Here is a 20,668-nt window from a genome sequence, read left to right as displayed (position 1 = left end):
CACAAACTGACGGCAGTCTCACAGCCTTGGAACATCTCAAGGCTCCTGCCTTCTGAGGCCGCCTTCCCAGCCCCCTGGAGTTCTGGAGTGAAGGTCCAGATTTAGAATTTTGGTGGATGGTCTGAATCTCACTGGGGTTCTCCATAAAATGTTAAATCCAAAGGCAAGAATAAGACCACTGCTATAATTTGAGTCAAATTTGAAGCAAACTTGCCTTTCTTTCTTTCTTTCTTTCTTTCTTTCTTTCTTTCTTTCTTTCTTCCTTTCTTTTTTTTTTTTGTTTTTGTTTTTGTTTTTTCGAGACAGGGTTTCTCTATAGTTTTGCAGTCTGTCCTGGAACTAGCTCTTGTAGACCAGGCTGTCCTCGAACTCACAGAGATTCTCCTGCCTCTGCCTCCCGAGTGCTGGGATGAGAAGTGTGTGCCATCACCGTGGCCTGGCTCAAGCTTAATTTTTTTTGTGGGTGCACTCAAGAGCTGGCTAGCTAGTGCCTCCTAAATTGGGTTAAAGAGAGAACCTCAGAATCTATCTCTTGCACCCCTTTTAAGGGGTAAAATCATGAGTAGTTTTACAGAAGAGGGACAATGGGACAATAAATAAGGAAATGAAACTTAAAAGTCATGTGGTCACCATGTGAGGACCAGGAAGGATTCAGAGAGGGCCAGAAGGGTAAGGGTAATTTTACAAGCAAATCAAGGTCACGGGTTAGGGAAGGTCAGATTCCAGAAAACAGAGCAACTTAGCTCTAATAGAAACTTATTTTTAACCATACAGCATAATGCCTCCTGTCTTCAAAATGGGGGTCAGGCAGGTTCCTCACACTGTGCTGACAGCTTCAGATGAGCTTCTGAGAAGCTCAGCTGTTTCTTTTAGAACTCCTGTTGGAAGCAATGTTGGTCCTCCTATGAAGGGATCTGTCTACAAAGGGAATTACGCCACAGCTGCAGATTTCTGAGAATCTGCCAAGTACCAAAAACAGTACCATGGGCCACTAGACTGATATATGGTACTTCTGTACCCTGGGGACTCTGTTGATAATTAGCTTCCTGACGTAACGCAGGAAAACAAATAGCCATCGGTCATCTGAATGCCTAATTCAAAGAGTACATACTGTCTTCATGTTCCTCAAAAGTGGCAATAATATCGTCCTGCAAGGGTTCAGCATAGTGCTCTGGGCGGGGTGTGTCTAATGACATACTCATTATCCACCAACTGGCTGAAGGGCTCTGAGGAGATGGACACCTTGTCGAACAGGAAGGAAGACACTGCTGTCACTGCTGCCAGCGAGGACCACCTGGTCATGAAAGTGACTGTAGCAGATGCTCCAATACAGTGAGAATGATTCTTTAGGGTTTTCATGGGCTAGGTGCCATTCCATGTGTCCCAGAACATCACTTTGTACTCATTTCTGCAGCTGGTGAGATAATACTGCCTGTTGGCTCTGAAGTCAAGGTCAACACACCAGCTGCCCATAGATGTCCTCTAAGCAGTATATTTGGCTCATATTCCATGTGTCCCAGCCTTTCAGGGTAGTGTTACTTGCTGTGGTCACTTGGAACAGTAGTCATATGGGCCCCCCGATGACTGCAGTGAATGAACTTCAGCTGTTCCCTTCCTTCTAACGCCGCTAAGTTGGTCAGCACTGTCTGGCTTGAACTTGCTTGGAAGTCCTTCAGGAGGATGTGGCTGTCAGCCAGGGAACTGACTTTCTTCTCATCATCATCAGCTGCCTCATGAAGCAGGCCACATTGCAGTGGGCCAGTGTTGTCGATGTGACAGAACAGTTCCTAGGTCTGCAAAGTGCTTGCAGGTTCATGGGGCAGGGTTGGGGGGGGCTCCCTGGCTGCTTGGTTCCGATGCATTGGCCATCCTTCACAAGGTTGCACATGCTTGGACTCCGCTATCTGATGTTTGGTTGTTTCAGGTGGCCAGCACACCTTTATCTGCTGGGCTGTCACTAACTAATATACCTTTTTTCACCTACTAGATGGAGAACATTTTTTTTTTTCCGAGACAGGGTTTTCCTGTGTAACAGTCCTAGCTGTCCTGGAACTAGCTCTTGTAGATCAGGCTCTCCTTGAACTCACAGGGATTCACCTGCCTCTGCCTCCCGAGTGCTGGGATTAAAGGCGTGCACCACCACGGCTGGGCAGAGGAGAACATTTTTATTTATGTTATTTTATTATCTGAATCTATGATGTGGTGCAGCCATATCTTATGGGTACAATAAAATCATAAAGCCAGCACAGCTGAGTGTCAAAGATACAGCGAAGCTGAGTCATATGATCCCTGCTGTGACTGTCTTTCACTTTTGGTTTTGATCTTTGCATATTTCGTGTTTGAGGAATTTTTAATATCTGTACAACTTAGGGATATTGGATTAATGAGAATTTTTTTAAGATTTGCCAATTTTTAAAGATTCATTTATTCTATATACACAGTGTTCTGCCTGTATGACAGAAGGGGACTTGATCATAATTCAAAATTTTCTTTAGGTCCCCAAAAGCAGGAAGTAGCCTGGATTACTACACCCACATTCCCAAAAAAATGGACTATGAATATTTTCCTTTGTTTAAAAAAAGAGAGGGGGAAGTGGTGTGGGACAATTCTGTATTCTGTCAATTATGTTTTAAATAAACACTGATTGGCCAGTAGCCAGGCAGAAAGTATAGGCGGGTCAACCAGACAGGAAGTAGAGGTGGGGCAATGAGAACAGGAGTATTCTGGGAAGAAGAAAGCTCTTTCTGCGGTCCTGCCCAGACACTGAAGAGGGAAGATATCACTTGCCGTGCTGAAAAAGATACCGAGCTATGTGGCTAACATATATAAGAATAATGGGCTTATATAAGTTTCAAGAGTTAATAAGAAGCCCGAGAAAATGGGCCAATCAGTTAATATCTTTAAAAAAAAAAGAGTTAGTAATACATTGCTCAGAACATGGAAATCTGCTCAGGCTGGCTTGGAGATTTTCTTTCTTTTGAGTGTCTTTGAAGCCTCAAGAGCTTTCAGCCCAAGAATAAGCTGTCATATGCCTCTACAGACTTAAAAGTTGGGTTATGAGGTTGATGAGTAAAAATGATTGTAAAAGATAACTCTGTTCTGTCATGGTTTATCAATGATGACTAAAAGATACGCAAGAGGAAGTGAAACACATGTCCAAAACCAAAAATGATATGATCTATGCTTTGGAATGTAATAAATCTATCTCTGATTATTGAATTATGTATAAATACAGAAGCAGTTTGACTGCTAATCAGCCAGGCTGAGAGATTCTCCCAACCACCACAGCCTGGCTCAATTCTTCCCTCGCCTTCTCCTTGCCTCCTTTCTAGAACCTATCAGCCACTGGGGCTGGCCCCCAGCAGTGTGGATTTGATTATTTGATTGATCCCAACCAAAACCAGAATGGGTGTTAGAGTATGTGCCTGGAACTCCAGCCTGTAGTTCACAAGTGTGAGTCCTCCACGATGTGCTGCTTGTACCCACATCCTATGTCCCTTATTCTGGGCCAGAACTCATTCATTCCCCTCCCAGAAACACATACCAGCCCCAGGCCATCTCTCACTTTGTTCCAAATCCAAGGATCTTGATACCCAAGGTTTGGGAGCAATAACACAGGCCACTGTCAACTATTGCTAACTGTATGTTCGACTACGAGTCTCTGGACACTGGTTGCTGAGCTCAGAGCCAGTGACAAGACCTACAGCAATAAGTCCCTAACCATAGCACCTAAAGCTGTCAGTCTTTGACCTGCAGAGACAGGAGTCATAGTCCTCTGTTTTTTCAGGATCCAGAGCTGCAATCCTCTGGATCTGCTAGTTCACCTCAAGGGTCCTTGTCCCAGAGTCACCAGCACTAAGGACAACACCTATTCCTGACTTCCAACCAGATACAGCAAAAGCAGTCAGAAATAAAACAAAACAAAAACCCTTCAAGTGTTCTTCCCCCACCCACATATTATGCAGTACTAGCTGTCCTGAAACTCACGATGTGCATCAGGCTGGCCTGAAATTTAGAGAGATCTTCCTGCCTCTGCTTCCAAAGCATTGAGATTAAAGGCATGTGTCTATTGGGATCTGGAGTTTCACAAATTAACAGGGAGTAGACCACTGAAGTCTATTAACCAGAAGCCAACTTTATTCCATCACTGCAGGGCACCAAAACTTCTAGCTAGGTAAGACTACCTAGGCAAGTCAGTTTTTAGTACTGTAATCGTGAGGGGAAACCAGAATATTCTTTTTATAGCAGAAAATCAAATACAGGGTGGGTAGTTAAAGAATTTTTACAATCATTAGGTTAGGCCTTGAGGAGAGTCAACAGGAATTTTTACAATCTTGAGGTTAGACTTTGAGGAGAGTGCATTCCAAGATTTACAACTTTTGAGTACAGGGTGTTAGTTCAAGATTGTTATAAAAGCCTATGGCTATCTTGACCTAGTTATGAGTCTGTCTTAATTCCTGATTAGCTGCTTTTCCTATAGCTACAAGGAATATAGGGCAAAGGGTTACATAGGAGTGATTGCTGAAAGTTAACTTGTTTAAGGCAGTTGTTAGCTCTGATACTCATATAGGTTATACAACATATGTATAACATATATGAATAGACATACAATTTTTCATATTTCTTGGATCTTCACTGCCCCCACACCCAGTCAAAAGACACATATATTTTTAGGTCATCTGGTTGTAAATTCAGTTTTATCCTTACACGTCCTTGTATTTGTACTTAAGAAAATCACAGATGATCCAGTTGGATCCTCCATATCCTTCTCCAGGGTCTAATCTGGTAAATAGATAGAACTAGAAAAAGATCATATTGAGTGACATAACTCAGATTCAGAAAGACAAACATCTCATGTTTTCTCTCTTCTGAAGCTCCTATCTCTAAATCTTTAGATGTGAGTACACAAGATAGAGTAACTGCCAAAATCAACAAATTAGAAAGAGACCACTGCTGTTGTGGGGGAATAAGAGAACAATAGAGGGAAATTATTTCCCTCTATTCATACAGTGTATGAATAATCTGATGGGGTGTGCTAGATAGTTTCATAAAAGCTTGACACAAGCTAAAGTCATTAATTTACGAAAATGCCTCTACAACATCTGGTTGTAGGTAAATCTGTAGGGCAGTTGCTTAATTTCTGGTTGATGGGAGAGGGCCCTGTCCTTTATAGGTGGTGCTGTCCCTGAGCTGGTAGTTCCGGGTTCTATAAGAAAGGAGGTTGAGTAGGCCATGATGGAAAATGTCAGTAAGCAGCACCCCTCCATAACCTCTTCATCAGCTCCTGTCTCCAGGTTCCTGTTCTGCATGAGTTCCTGCCGTCAATGCTTTTGATGATGAACTATTATATGAAACTGTAAGCAAAACAAACCTTTTCTTCCCTAACTTGCTTTTGGTCATGGTGTTTCATCACAGTAATAGTAACCCTAACCAAGCCATGAGAAAGTTGTTGTAAGCGTAGGCCCAGTAAAACCACCAAACTAAACCACTTTATGGGTAAAATTAGAAGTTTATTTAGGGAACAAACATCCAGGTTGTTTCCAAGAATAGAGGACAGGAGTCATAGGGAAAAGCCTGGTCAGTTTTGTTGGGAACGTAGGAGTGGTAGGAGGCCCATGAGCCAGAGTAGCCTGGGGTTAGCATGAGGATTTTGAACTACTGTAGACTTTTTGAGTTACTCAGGAACTAGATGTCCCTTTGGGAGTGGATCAGAATCAGGGTGGTACTGACTTTCCTGGTAAACATGAACACATTTTACAAGATCTCTGGAGAATGTTGAGTTTAGCTTTCTGTTTACCCAATAATAATCCTTCTGTTTACCCAGTCAAATCCTAGCCAATTATCTTAGGATATTACCAGCAGCATTCCATTTTGGGAGTTCACTTAGGAAGCTGTCTCTTAAACGAGCTGTGCCTCTCCTCGCTGCCAGCAAAGAGAGCCCACCTGAGAAAATGCTGCTACCAAGAAGCTGTGCTTGACTCTGTTCTTTTGTGTGTTTAGAATCCCCCCTCTTTTTTTGTAGTAGTTGTGGCGCATGCCTTTAATCTCAGCACTCAGGAGACAGAAGCAGGTGGATCTCTGTGAGTTTGAGGTCAGCCTGGTCTACAAAGAGAGTCCCAGGAAGGTCAGGGCTGTTAAGCAGAGAAACCCTATCTTGAAAGTCCCTCCCCGCAAAGAATCCTTTTTTTAAGCTTTGCCAGGTTTTATGTGGAAATTTCAGCCACAATTGGAACACCATATGTAAACAGAGTTTTCTATTCCTACCACCTGTTTCCAAATACTTGACAACTGCTTCCAAAATTACCACACAGAGACTTATATTAATCATAAATGCTTGGCCAATAGCTCAGGCTTGTTAGTTACTAGCTAACTCTTACCCTAAAATTAACCCATAATTCTTATCTATGTTTAACCACATGGCTTGGTACTTTTTCTGGGTACTCAGTCTCATCTTGCTTCTCTGCATTTGCTGGCGATTCTTCACTTTGCCCTTCTCCTTCCCATAATTCTTAGTTTGATCACCTTGCGTATACTTCCTGCTTCGCTACTGGCCAATTGGCATTTTATTAAACCAGTTTGAGTGACACATCTTTACAGAGTACAAGAGGATTATTTCACAGCAGGGTAGAGCTTTACCAGGGTAGAGATTGATGAAATTTCATTTCCAGAGATTGGGCTTTTTGCTTTGTAGGAAGGGAACAGGGTCCAGCAGTTAGGACAGTTAGAGTATACTGTGGATACCTGGTAGCTAGAGGTCCTTGGAGGAGGAATTTGGCTACTCATGTTGCTTGAGGAGACAAAACAAAGAGCTTTGAGTGACACATACCCAGTAGAAGGGGAGAGACAAGTGGTTAGAAGAGATAGAGAAGAAAATAGTTGGAGAAGCGCAAGTGTCTTAGTAAGTAGAATTACATATGTGGTGGGACCCTGAAGGGTGTTGCAGGGAGTATGCCTATGTTGTGGACAGCCCAAAGCGTGTAGACGATTCTTAAAAGGTCAAAAATTAAGACCTTAAAGGCCATTGCTAAGACTTTTATCTGTGGAGTTAATGGTTCTTTCTCTAGACATTTAAACTTGGCCCTAATATCAACAAAACTTTGGGAGAAGTAGGTCATATGAAGTTGTTTTCCATCTGGGGTCTTAGGTTCCATATTGGTATATTGATTGTATGAGGGCCTTTGTGAGGCAGTCTAGGAACTGAGTTGGGATTCGTGTTTGTCCTGAATGATCTCTTAGAATTTTTTTTTCATAATTTACCTCTTTAAGGGTAGCCAGCTAGGCCGGGGGGTGGTGGCACATACCTTTAATTCCAGCACTTGGGAGGCAGAGGTAGATAGATCTTTGTGAGTTTGAGGCCAGCGTGGTCTACAAGAGCTAGTTCCAGGACAGGCTCCAAAGTTACAGCGAAACCCTGTCTCGAAAAAAACAAATCAAACTAACCAACCAAACAATCAAAACAAGGATAGCCAGCCAGAAGACAAGTTACAAACTGATCCCTAGCAAGGATGCCCCATGGTGTAACACGAGGGGCCAGTTTGTTGGTGTTTCTGTCCCACCCGGTACCCCACAACTGACATACCCCAAGGAAAATCACACACAGGACTTCATCAGGTTATAAACTGATTGACCCATTAGGTCAGGCTACTTATTAGTTCTTATGACTTATCTTAACCCATTATTCTGATCTATGTTAGCCATATGACTTGGTACCTTTTTCAGCTGTCAGCTTCACATGCTGCCTCTTCGGTGGTCTGCACAGGAGTGGCAGAGGAACCTCCCTGTTTCCCAGAATTCTTCTGTTCTCATTGCATCACCTCTACTTCCTGTCTGGTTTTCCTGCCTATACTGCCTGCCTGGCCAATCAGCGTTTTATTAAAATATGATTGATAGAATACAGACAATTCTCCTGCACCACCATGGGGTATTATAATTTCATTTGCCGTCCTGGTCAGTGGCAGCCTCAGTCCTGACTGGGGTGGGGACAGCCTATCACTGAGAAAGGAGGAAGAGAAACCAGAGAAGCTAGAGAGCAAAAGAAGGGACTGTGGGCTGAGGTTTGTTAGTATGATCTAAAATAGTATAAGTGAAAGACCCCCAGTGTGGGGAGACTCTCAGTCAAGTCTCGGGATAACGTCCCCCCCCCCCAGTAACTCATGATAGACTGTCCTTGCAGCAATCACATGAGGTTTATTGACAGGACAGGAACCAGTGCACTGGGGTCAAGACTCATAACCCACACAGGGGAGGAGTTCAACCTCGAGTGGCTGGGAGAAGGGATATTTAAGGGAAGAAACCACAACCCAGTAATCCAAAGGAAGTAGGAAGGGCATCATTGGAAAATTCCGAAAATACCAGTGATCACTGAAAATTCCAAAAATAGCAATGATAATCACACGGGGGTAACTCCCTGTTTCTCAAGATTATTCTCAAGATTACAATCTAACTTTATCTTCAGCTAATTCCTGAAACAGAATCACTGAACCTAGATTTTTGACTCTATTTTTTTTTTTTGCTAGAGGGGTCTGGATTTATCCAGGTCTTTCACCTCCCCACGTCTTCTAGTACCTAGTTCTAATCATAGAACTAGATTTCAGTATCTTCTTGACCTTGTAAAGCTCTATATTGGTGGCATAACATCAAAATCTGAACAGCACTTATTCTTTCTCTAATGAAGGTAATTAGTTTATTTAATATACATGGACCTATAATCAGTAGCAGAGGCGAAATTAGGAATGGTCCCATAAGGGGAGATATCAGAGTAGTCATCCAAGGAGATCTAGTAAACCAGCTCTCAAACCATCCCTGATATGTGCTTCTCTGTCTCTTTGTCTTTTGTCTAACCTTTCTCTAAGTTTACTCATGGAGTCTTTAATTCCTTCTGAATGGTCCACATAGAAACAACATTCCTCTCTGAGAACTGATCCTCCATCTTTTAAGAATAACAAATCTAATCCCCTTCTATTCTGTAAGACAACTTCTGAGAGGGAAGTCAATGACTCTTCGAGTTTGGAAATAGATTGTTCTAGATCCCTCAAATCTTCATCCATGGCTATTCTTATTTCATTAACGTACTGAGGGACCTGTATTAGGGCAGTGGTACCTGTCCCAACACCAGCAGCTACCCCAAGTCCCAGGATTACCGCTAGTGTCAGAGAAGTAGGTTCTCGTCAAAAGCGAGTTGGATGCTTGTCAAACTCATCTTCAAGCATGTTAGCTGAATGATAAAAGACCCTAGGTACCAGTTGTACAAGCACACAGTAATCTTTGGTGTCATTAAAAACCGATGTTGACACGCAAGGTGTCAGGCCTGTACTACAAACCCATCATTTATCTAAACCAGGAACCAAGTACCTGGTGTCAGGAGTCTTAGGGCTCTTAAGAGTCTCATTACATAACCTCAGTAAGAGTCAGCCTATGATTAGTCTCCCAAACACAAGCCTCTTGACTGGTAGTGTTGTCAAAAGCCCCAGACACTGCAATTTGGGTAGTTCAGGAGCTCGCATCACATGGGAGGTGTGGATCCAGGCAGAGAAGCATACTTTTTTCAGTTGTTCCCAGATCTGGCATCTCACCATTTCAAGGGTCTTTAGGTGGGCAAATAAAGGTTTAGAAAGAATAGCATCAGGATTGTACATTCCACCCGACTCAGTGAGCAGTGGCGGTTCTCCACATAGGATCTCATAAGGGATGAGTTAAATCGCCCTGGGGTATTCCAAACCCGGAACAGGGCAAAGGGAAGGAGGGCTGTCCAGTCATTCCCACAGGTCTCTAGCGCCGATTTTGTCAAGGTCTCTTTTAGAGTTCTATTCATCCTTTCTACCTGACCTGACTCTGGAGTCAGTAAGCACAATGTAAATTCCAATTGATCCCCAGTTGGGTGGCCAGTCTCTGACTTACCTGGGCAACAAAGGCAGGTCCATTATCAGACCCAATTACCTTGGGTATCCCAAACCTTGGAAAGATTTCTTTTATGATCTTCTTAGCCACCACATTGGCTGTCTCAGTCCTGGTAGGAAAAGCTTCTACCCAACCTGAAAAAGTATCTATAAAAACTAATAAGTACTTGTTACCATACCTGGCTGGCTAAATTTCTGTAAAATCTACTTCCCAGTAGGCCCCAGGCCGGTTGCCCCTGAACCTCTTCCCAGGAGTATATATGGAGTGTCCTGCATTAGTTATAGCTACTCGGAGTCGAACTCTCTACCCCTGTGTGGGAAATGAGTTTTGGCTCCAGTGCACTGGTTCCTGTCCTGTCAATGAACCTCGTGGCGGGGGGGGGGGGCTGGAGAGATGGCTCAGAGGTTAAGAGCATTGCCTGCTCTTCCAAAGGTCCTGATTTTAATTCCCAGCAACCACATGGTGGCTCACAACCATCTGTAATGGGGTCTGGTGCCCTCTTCTGGCCTGCAGGTATACACACAGACAGAATATTGCATACATAATAAATAAATAAATAAATAAATAAATAAACCTTGTGTTATTGCAGCACGGACGGTCTCTCGTGAGTTACTGGGGGGTTGTATTCTCCCGAGACTTGAGTGAGAGTCTCCCCATACTGGAGGTCTTTCAGAAGCATCATCTGACTTGGGCCTCACACCTGGGAGGAGTTGTTCTTCCTTGAATGGCTTATATGGTTCCTTTTATCAAGACGGGAGTGAGGTCACATGGCAAAGTCCATCCCTTCCAACCCTAGCAAAGATGGCTGTCAGTAATGTGGCTACCTCCATCCCAGTGTGGGAGAAAGCAGCCAAGGTGACAGCAATCCATGTGTTTCCTTTAGATTTCCCATGTATAGATTTTAAACTACCAACTCTGCTGTTATGAGTTTTTACAGGCCCAATATGCTTACAAATCTTGAGGCACAGAAAATTTACATGATAGTTTTACAAATCTTCTTGAGATAAGACTTATACCTTAACAAAAGTTTTTTATTGATATTTATTGAGCTCTACATTTTTCTCTGCTCCCCTCCCTGTCTCTCTCCTCCCACCTTCAATCCTCCCTCATGGTCCCCATGTTCCCAATTTACTCAGGAAATCTTGTCTTTTTCTACTTCCTACTTCCCATGTAGATTATTTTTATGTAAGTCTCTCTTAGTGTCCACATCGTTGTCTAAATTCTCTGGGATTGTGGTTTGTTGTAGGACCGGGGTCTACCCCTGCTCCTGGGGTTCTTCTTGAGGACAATTTCTGGCCAGCCAGCTAAAACATTCTGTTTGTTTTTGTGCCCCACCTGGTGATTAGCTGTAGGGCATCATTCACTCCATCTTGGGTGTGGTAATTTCCCACCTGTCTGGGGGGAATTTCTTGTACAGCAGGAGGTACATAAGGATTTCCCCAAGGTTGAATAAATGGCATTTGGCTGATCTCCTTTCAAATGACTCAAGTTTCTTGTGTGTTTTTTTCAATTTCCAGGCCCTTGCCCAGCTCACGTATGGTACAGTGGTGCGTGAATTGTACCAAGGGGGTAACCCAGAATTGGGTGCTACAGTTTGTAGACTGGCTTTCTTTGCTTTATGTTTTAAAACCACCTATGAGTAAGTACATGTGATAATTGTCTTTCTGTGTCTGGGTTACCTCACTCAAAATAATGTTTTCCAGTTCCATCTATTTTCCTGCAAAATTCAAGCTGTCGTTATTTTTTTTCTGCTGTGTAGTACTCCATTGTGTAAATGTACCACATTTCCTTTATCCATTCTTCGGTCGAGGGGCATTTAGGTTGTTTCCGGGTTCTGGCTATGACAAACAATGCTGCTATAAACATAGTTGAGCACATGTTTTTAAAAATGCTGCAAGATGCCCCACAGAGCAGCCACGAGCCTGGCAGGTCCCGAACTGCTCCCAGCGGTCCTGGGAGAGACCCGGGCAGACAAGTGGGTGGAAGACACGTGGGCAGACACATCATATGGATCAGAATTGGATATCAGAGAAAGAGTGGGGAGAGAAGAAGAGAACACAGAGGAGGGGGGAGAAGTGGAGAGAGAGGCAAAAGCGAAACTGCCTCTCCGAGAGGAAGAGGGAAGAGAGAGAGAGCTCAGGCCGGAAGCTGAAGATCAGCCTGGCTCAGAGGATGTGGGAGGGAGTGGGTGTGGCTTGTCTCTTAAAGAGATGAAAACCATAACACATGTCCTTGTGGCATGATTGAGCATCCTTTGGATATATACCCAAAAGTGGTTTTATTGGATCTTGAGGAAGGTTGCTTCCTAATTTTCTGAGAAATCGCTACTGATATCCTAAGGGGTTGTACCAACTTGCATTCCCACCAGCAATGGAGAAGTGTTCCCTTTTCCCCACAACTTCTCCAGCATAAAACAAGTTTTAGAGAGTTAAACCAAAAACCAAGAGTGTGAGATGAGTGGCAATAGTCCCCACTGGGAATAGTCAGTCCCTTTTGTTTTGTTCTATTTTTCTCTGCCATAACGCAGGTGACTCACCTGATATGGGACAGAGATTTTGGAAGAAACCTTTAAATAAGCATACTTGGTTCTAGAGGAGTGGGAGCCAAGCCTTAATTCTAGAGTCAGATTTTTATTTATTTATTTATTTATTTATTTATTTATTTATTTATTTATTTTTATTTATTTATTATGTATATAGTGTTCTGGGCAACAGATCTCATTACTGATGGGTGTTGGCCATCATGTGGTTGCTGGGAATTGAACTCAGGACCTCTGGAACAGCAGTCAGTTCTCTTAACCTCTGAGCCATCTCTCCAGCCCTAGAGTTAGATTTTTAATTCAACTGGGACAGCATAAAATAACAGTCTAATACCACTCATACCTAAAAGACATCTGAATCCCTGAAAAGCTGAATCTAGTAAGCTGAAAACAAAGGAGGCAAGTCCTGGGTATAGACAAAGGATGCTGAAGGAGGAGCTGAGAGGAGCACCAACTGGTGAAGCGTGTGTGCGCTGTGTGTGCATATTGTTGCTGGCCTACTACTTTGCTTTCTCTAGGCCTGGCTCCCACTTTGCAACAAATTACAGATCCATCTATGGTAACTTAAAAGACAGGGCATTTACATAGGGTGTGTGGGGAGAGGAGGAGACTAGACAAAAACAGGACTTGGAACAGAGAAATTGGGAATGGGGAAACCTTCTATTTCCCCACTTGGTCACGGTATTTTTAGAGGTCCCAAATAATATTAGGATCTAAGGTGTCATTAAGTGGCCCTTTGTATTGATTATCTAAGGGGTATTGAACCTATATTTGATTGTAAACGTGAATGAATATAGTGCCCTTCAGGTCGGGTATCAGGTGGGGAGGCCAGAGGTTTTCTAAGAAGCATCCCGAGGGGGAATGACAGAGTATGGAAAACACATTTCCATGGATGAGATAAAAGGAAAATGTTATTGCAGCATGTACTCCTGGGCATCCCCTGAAGTAGGGAGGACCAAATGAGGACCAAGCTGTTCAGTGGGTCATCACCACACTCAACAGGGGTCAGGAACTTAGCCTGACTGAGCCAGCAGAGAGACTCAGTTGCCTGTTACTAGGGCTTCTGTAGAGGCGAGAAGGCGAGAAAAAACCCACTCTCTAGGTAGAGGGTCTCATACACAGAAATGAGGTCACAAAAGTCACAAGGGCCTAAAGGAGCTGTGGGATTATGGGAAGTTCCAGAGGGAGGTGGGAGAAGAGGGCAGGAAGGGGAGCAATAGCCTGGTTTTGCTTAAGGAAACTACAGGATTGCAGCTACAAAGGCGGGGGGATGGGGTCAGGTGAAGTGGGCCAGCTGTAGCCTTAAAGACAGTTGTTGGGGGTACCTCCACCTCCAAGAGTACGAGAGGGGTGCCAGACACTCAACAGTTACTTCCTCAGACTCACGAAAGCTTTTACATTGGCCAGAAGGGAACCTTACCTAATTGCTGCTGGTGGGTGTGGTGTTGAGTGTTCGGTGAACCAGAAAGTGAGTCTGTTGTGGGTAGATGCAGGCAGGATAGGGTTCTAGTGCAGCTCAGACCATGAGGGGAAATGCAGGGACTAGATGAGCCTATCTGGGTCACAGACACCAAGTGGAAGCATTGCAGCTCAGATGGAAAGGTAACCTGGCAGCCAGGAACCAAGGAATACCAAAAAGTCACACAGCACAACAAACCTCACACAAGAGATTTATTCAGAGGGAAAAAACCAGGAGGGTGGCTACCTCTGTTTGAGTAAGAAAACAGCAGCAAACTGAACAGGACAGAGAGCTTATATAGAGTCTATTGGGAAGGGGGTAGAACTATTCCGGATGGAGCTTTACAGGGTGGAGTTTGGTGGGATTTTGCATCCAGAGACTGGGACTTTTACTCAGTAGAATGGGGGCATGTTAGAATATACTGTGGGTGGACCCTGGCAGTTAGAAGTTTTTGGAGGAGGGTCCTGACCACTCATGTGGCTTGAGGGGCTTACAGATATATCAGTCAATTAACACAAACTTATTTGCTACAAGTGTTTAAAAAATCAGCAGCATTGTTTGAGGAAGCTCAGAGAGCAAATCTATTGGGATTTATATAGTATCCAAAAAGAATCCTGGTACAATATGTAGATGACCTCCTCGTAGCTTCCACTACTCAGGAGGAATAAAGATAAACAACAAAAGGGCTATTAGAGATTTTCCAAACCCTGGGATACAGTTCCAACCAGGAGACTTGGTTTGGATAAAGAAAATCCCTTCCCAGACCTCAGAACCTATCTACCCAGCTGATGCGGGAGAATTGTCTGTATTCTGTCAATCATCTTTTAATAAAACGCTGATTGGCCAGGCAGGGAGTATAGGCTGGTCAACCAGACAGGAAGTAGAGGCAGGGCAATGAGAATAGAATTAAGGCTACGAAGGAGGAAGGTCCCTCTGCCATTCCTGTCCAGATCACCGAAGAAGCAACATGTAAGCTGTCTCACTGAGAAAGGTACTGAGCCTGTGTGGCTAACATAGATCAGAATAATGGGTTAAGATAAGTCATAAGAACTAATAAGTAGCCTGACCTAATGAGTCAATCAGTTTATAATCTTATGGAGTCCTGTGTGTGATTTTTGTTGGGATATGCCGGTTGTGGGGTACTGGGTGGGACAGAAACCCCAACAAGATGGCCCCCTCATGTTACACCCAGCCATTGTCACCATCCCAAACACTGTCAAAGTAGCTGATCACTCTCAACCAAAGGAGGCCATGGAGAACAGTGGCTGATTGACTACCACCAGAACTTCTGACCTCTAAGGATAAGGTTGTCCTGGGTCTCCTAAGTTGGGTGTCATATTTCTTTTCTTCCTCCTCCCTGGGGGATGAACCTCTAACCCCTATAGTACAGAAAATTGGGTATTTGAACTGAGATAAACAGAAAATGGAATGATTCTCTTTAACTTGATTTTGGATGGCCAACCCTCTCTCCAGGTAGATCTTTGTATCCTTATGACCCTGCCTATTAGGGGACTAGGATGAAAAGGTGGGTCTAAGGATGGATTCTAGTTCTATTGCTATGGAGAAGGAAATTCAAGACCTCCAGTTCTAGGTATATCCTACAAATGGTCCATCCTCCTGTCAAGGAAATGGTAATTGTCATTGTGTTGACTAGGGTTGTAAAATAGAATACTCCTGGGAACAGATAGAAAGGGAGAAACCCCTTCAACCTTTAATATTGAAATATGTATCCCTATGATCATTAAGGTAAAGGCCTGTATTTGTATAGGTACCCACTATTGGGTCACAGGGATAAAATGTGCAATTTGGCTTTAAGCTACTGGAAAGCACCCAGGGGATTCATTTATCCAGAAGAGATACACACCCAAGAGGGTGACTCCCACAAGGCCCAATTCTGGTATGTTCCTCCTAATCCCAATCCTAAAGGAGAACCAAAGCTCTAGAGATCCCGTCCCATTTCCCATGCTTGTCTTGACTACCAGACAGCCTAGACTCACACCCCTGTTCCAATCAAAGTCTTTCCTTCAGTGCTAGACATGTTATAAAAGTTCTATTGCTTTTTAAACACTTCTGATCCAGAATTAGGGCAAGACTTCTGACTATGTCTGGATCCACAGCCACCTTTCTATATAGGAGTAGGGTCCAAACCAAACTCTCTCCAATTGAGCACTCTACCTGTTTTGAATGGAAACAGCCTAAAATTTCATTAGAATGCCTGCAAGGAGTTACCTATATCATGTCTTCAGATTACAATCTTGCTTTCTCGCCTTATAAAAAGGTTTTCTCATATCTGAGCAAACAAATGCTTCTTAGAGGACTGCATATTCTTTAATGCCCCTGAATCTATCTGGCCTGCTTATACTAACAGTTTGGTTAAGTGTGCCTTCTCCAACTCACTGAAAAGTCATACCTCCACTCTATGTACACTGGTCTATGTTATTCCCAAGATATGTTATCCTACATTAAAGACATTATATATCTATAGTGAAGAGGGGAGAGCTCATATTGACCCTGACTCAAACAAGGGTTAAATAAGCCCCAGTTCTCATCCTGATTCGAGAATGGGCAGAAATAGCACAACTGCCATGGGAACCTCAGCATTGATTGTTTGAACCAAAACCTTAGGGAACTAATTTCTCAGGTAGACTTAAACCTAAGCCATTTGGAGAATTGTATTTCTAGGTTAGAGAGTCAAGTTGACTCCTTCACAGAGGTAGTCTTTTTGTTTGTTTGTTTGACTTTTTGTTTTGTTTTTGTTTTTGTTTTTCAAGAGAGGGTTTTTCTGTGTAGCAGCTCTGGTTTTTCTGGAACTCACTTTGTAGACCAGGCTGGCTTCAAACTCACAGAGATCCTCCTGCCTCTGCCTCCCATGTGCTGGGATTAAGGGCATGTGCCACCACAGCTGGCCACACAGAGGTAGTCTTAAAAAACAAAAGGGGGCTAGACCTTTTTATGAAATGAGGAGGTCTTTGATTGGCTCTAGAGAAACTTGTTGTTTCTAGTTAATCAGTCTGGAAACACCAAGGAAAAGCATAGCAGTAGTTATAAATAATCTAAAGGTGAGGGAAAAGAAAAGAATTGTATAGTGAGTCTTTCTCTGTCCACTAACAGCTCCCAAATCAAGATATTATTACTGATTATGAAAGCTTAGCCAATAACTTAGACTTGTTTTTTAGCTAGCTCTTATTAAATTAACCCATTTAATTAATCTATATGCTGTCCTGAGGTTTGTTTACCTCATTTACATACGATCCATCCAACTTTCTGGCTTCCTCCACATCTCCTAGAGTCTCCCCGCCCTTCTTCCCAGCATCCTCTGTGCCTGGAAATCCTGCCTAGTTAGTGACTGTTCAGCTTTTTATTAAACCAATCAGAGTGATACATCTTTACAGTGTACAAAAAGATTATTTCACAATAACATTGATTCTAATAATTGGTATCAATCCATATTTTCCTGGTCACCCTGGCTGATCACCTTGGTCTCTTAATCCTCCTCCTCTTGGCCCCAACAGTTTGCTTTTGTATCCTTAATAGTATGGCTAGCAGTTTTAGAAAAAGAATCAATTTGGTAAACTAATTCTAAGAGGACAATTTATTCCTCTTTCCCAGGATGAGTACATGATTTGACTCATGCCCATTGTATTATTCAGGGTTTCTTTAAGGACAGCCTTACAGAGACTAGCGGAGACAATTTGTACATTGATCTCTAGCAAGAATGTTCCCCAGGGTGTTGTAGTTCCATTTGGGGTTCTGGTTGGAGACTACCTCATCCCTGACAGAGTGGGCAGTATTAGTTTGGTGAATTTCATCTGCATGTGCCCTAGCCTGGTTCCATACTTACCTGCCCTCCTCTGGGAGAAGGTTGTTGGTGAGAATTGTGTAAATGTCATTGAAGGTGAGGTTGTAAGGTTGGGTGATATATCGTAACTGTTTAATGATGGTAATGATGGTGGAGGGATTAGCTGTATAAGCTCCTAACTTCTTTTCTATATGAGAGAGAGAGAGAGAGAGACAGACAGACAGACAGACAGACAAAGAGAGAGATCACTTAATGAGAAAGTGTCTATGCAGCAACCTGCTGTTAAGAGATGAAAAGACCATCTCAGCTAAATTGCCCCCCTCCTCTGGGAACCAGGAACCTGATAATCACCCACGTGTACATTAGAAACTTTGGGGTACTTTCCCCTGGAACTCTCCATCCCTTTGTTGTTTTTCTTCAATAGACCCAGGCTCTGGAACTGGGGCAAAATGACCTGCACATGTTTCTCCTTGTTCAACCAACCCAGCAGTTGCCATAGCAACGACCCATCATAGTTAGCTGACCATTAAATGAGCTAGTCACAATGGTTGACAAACGCCTTCTGCACCTTCCCCTTTTGATTCTGCATTCCCCCTTTTGGTTTTGCAATTTTTCTCTTTAAAAGAAGCCTGTAATAGCTTTTCGATGTCCTTCTCCTCCTGAGGTTGGGGGACCTCTGTTGCGGCAGAAATAAAAATTCCTCTTGCTTTTGCATCAACTGCGGTGTGAGGATGGTCTCTTGAGGTGACTCCTCCTTGGTGATTGGACTTTAGGGTCCAACAGGGAGAACTGGAGCTGGGGGCGTTCCTATGGAAGAGTGGGCATGAGTAGCAGGAGTGCTGACGGATGCCAGTGGGCTAAACGTGGGTACCAGAGAGGAATGATTAAGGTGGCCTGCTGCTGGAGAGGGAGAAGGGGAGACTGGGGGGTTGGAAGAAGAAAAGGAGCTGAGGGTTGAGGCCAATAAGGGAGAGGCTTGACAGCTGGATCAGAAATGGTTTGTGCTTCATAGCTAGGAGGAGTTAGGTGGGGAAACAGTAAGAACAGAGAGAAGAGAAAACTAGAAGGTAGAAAATGGGGTCTCTCCATTTCCACTATCTGAATGATCTGAGTACTATTTGGATCTAGACTGTGGTTAAATGGTCATTTTGATTGGTTATCCAGCGGATATTGAGGCCAAATTTCATTACCTTAATCTGGGCCACACCTTCTGTTGGAAGCAGACCTTGATAGACCGAGGTCCCAGCAGATCCATAGTCCTAGCACAATTCCTGGGCACCTGACACTGAACCTAGAGCCAGTAAAAGAAACACACCCCAGATCTGGGACCCGATCCAGCAAAAAAAAAAACCCACTTTATCCCTGCACCCAGAGCCAGAGAAAAACACCCTGACCCTGAAATCAGAGTCAAAGGAACACACTTTACACCTAGAACCAGAGCCTGTTGAAATTTGTCCTGGTCTTAAAATTAGAACCTAAAGGATAAAAAGGGTCAGAGAAAGAATGTTGGCCCTGAAATCAGAGTCATCTCTGTAAACCAAGCTCAAAACAGCATCATTATTAACCAATGATAATAAAACATATTCACAGCATACAGAGCGGGGGGTGTGTGTGTCCCACATCACGTCTCTGCCCCTGACACAAAACCAACCATTTTCTGAGCAGGAAAAACCAACCAATCCCCGAGTAGGAAAGTAGGATCCTCTAGTAGAGAGGCATGACCTTTCCCGACTGTAGCCCAGGGAAGTAGTAACCTCTAATGTAGAGGTGTGGCCTTTCCCCTGACCCCTGACCCCTGACATCCACCTTATGGGAGGAACCAATCAGAAGTTGGTAGTACCCTCACCCCATAGGGGGCAGCCAATTCCAAGCCTTACCCTCTATAAACACCCCCTCCCTGCACTGCTTGGGGTCTCTTCTACTGCTCTGGATGGACGGGGAGACCCAAGTTAACTTGTAATAAAGGCTCTGCTTTTGCATCTGATTTGGGTTCATGGTCATATTTTGGGGATCCAGACTTTGGGTGTAACAATATAAGTGAGAGGTAAGGCCCCACAGATTCAGTGAGTCTGTAGCCCTAGCACAACCCCCAGTAGCTCTCTGGGTTCAGAGTCAGAGAAAGGCACACACCCTGAAAATGGGACCAGAGTCAGGGGAAGAGACACTCTACCCCCATCCCCAACCTAGAGCTGGAGAAAAGTCCCTAGACCCTGAAATCAGGATCAAAAGAACGCACTAAGCCCCCAGTATACCAAAGGTTTTCACCCTGGCCCCAAAATTAAGAGTCAAAAAGATAAAAAGAACCAAAAAAAAAAAAAAAAAAGAAACACAGTTTTGCTCCAGAATTGGATCCAACTCTGCCCCTGACATAAAACCAGCCAATCCCTTAGCAGGGAAAACAGACCAATCACTGAGTCCCTGGAGGCTTTGAATTCCCCTTAGACAGTTACTGACAGTTGGGAATTCCCCTCAGGCCTGGAAATCCCCTTATATCACAGGGAGAAGCCAATCCCAAGCCTGGAAGTCTGGAATTCCCCTCACCCCACTCAGGGGCAGCCAATCAGAAGCCAAGAGGTTTGGAATTCTCCACAGCTCTTCCCCTATATAAACTCCCACTTTTCACTGCTGAAGAAGGGGTTTCTCCTGAGCTGCTGTCCCCCCTGCCAGCCGAATGAAGGGACATGAGTTATCTTGCAATAAGGACTCTTTGCGTTTGCATCAGGGGATGGTCTCATGGTGATGTTTAGGGATCTGGACTTTGGGTGTAACATAAGGATCATGAAAGGGGGAAGGAGTGTTCTTCCCTGCTTGTCCTCACCTCCATTAGCACATCCATTTCTGCTTCGAGATCCCAGCAGACCAGCTGAGACACCCGGCCTTGTGGGACTGAGCAGCTACTAGATTCTTGGACTTTCCATTCACAACTTGCCATTGTTGGACTAAAGCCTATAAGTCAACCAATAAATTTCCATAT

General features: G+C 43.8%; 1 pseudogene; it reads right to left on the bottom strand.

Annotated features, from left to right (window-relative positions):
* Positions 1–991: 991 nt before the first annotated feature.
* LOC125399367 (EARP and GARP complex-interacting protein 1-like) lies at positions 992–18,949 on the bottom strand (annotated as a pseudogene).
* Between the last annotated feature and the right edge of the window lie 1,719 nt (positions 18,950–20,668).

The sequence above is a fragment of the Myodes glareolus genome, chromosome 3, assembly GCF_982192425.1.
Source record: "Myodes glareolus chromosome 3, mMyoGla1.1, whole genome shotgun sequence".
In the NCBI taxonomy this organism is placed as follows: domain Eukaryota; kingdom Metazoa; phylum Chordata; class Mammalia; order Rodentia; family Cricetidae; genus Myodes; species Myodes glareolus.
The sequence above is the reverse complement of the archived record's forward strand: the minus strand, read 5'-3'. Positions and strand labels throughout refer to the sequence as shown.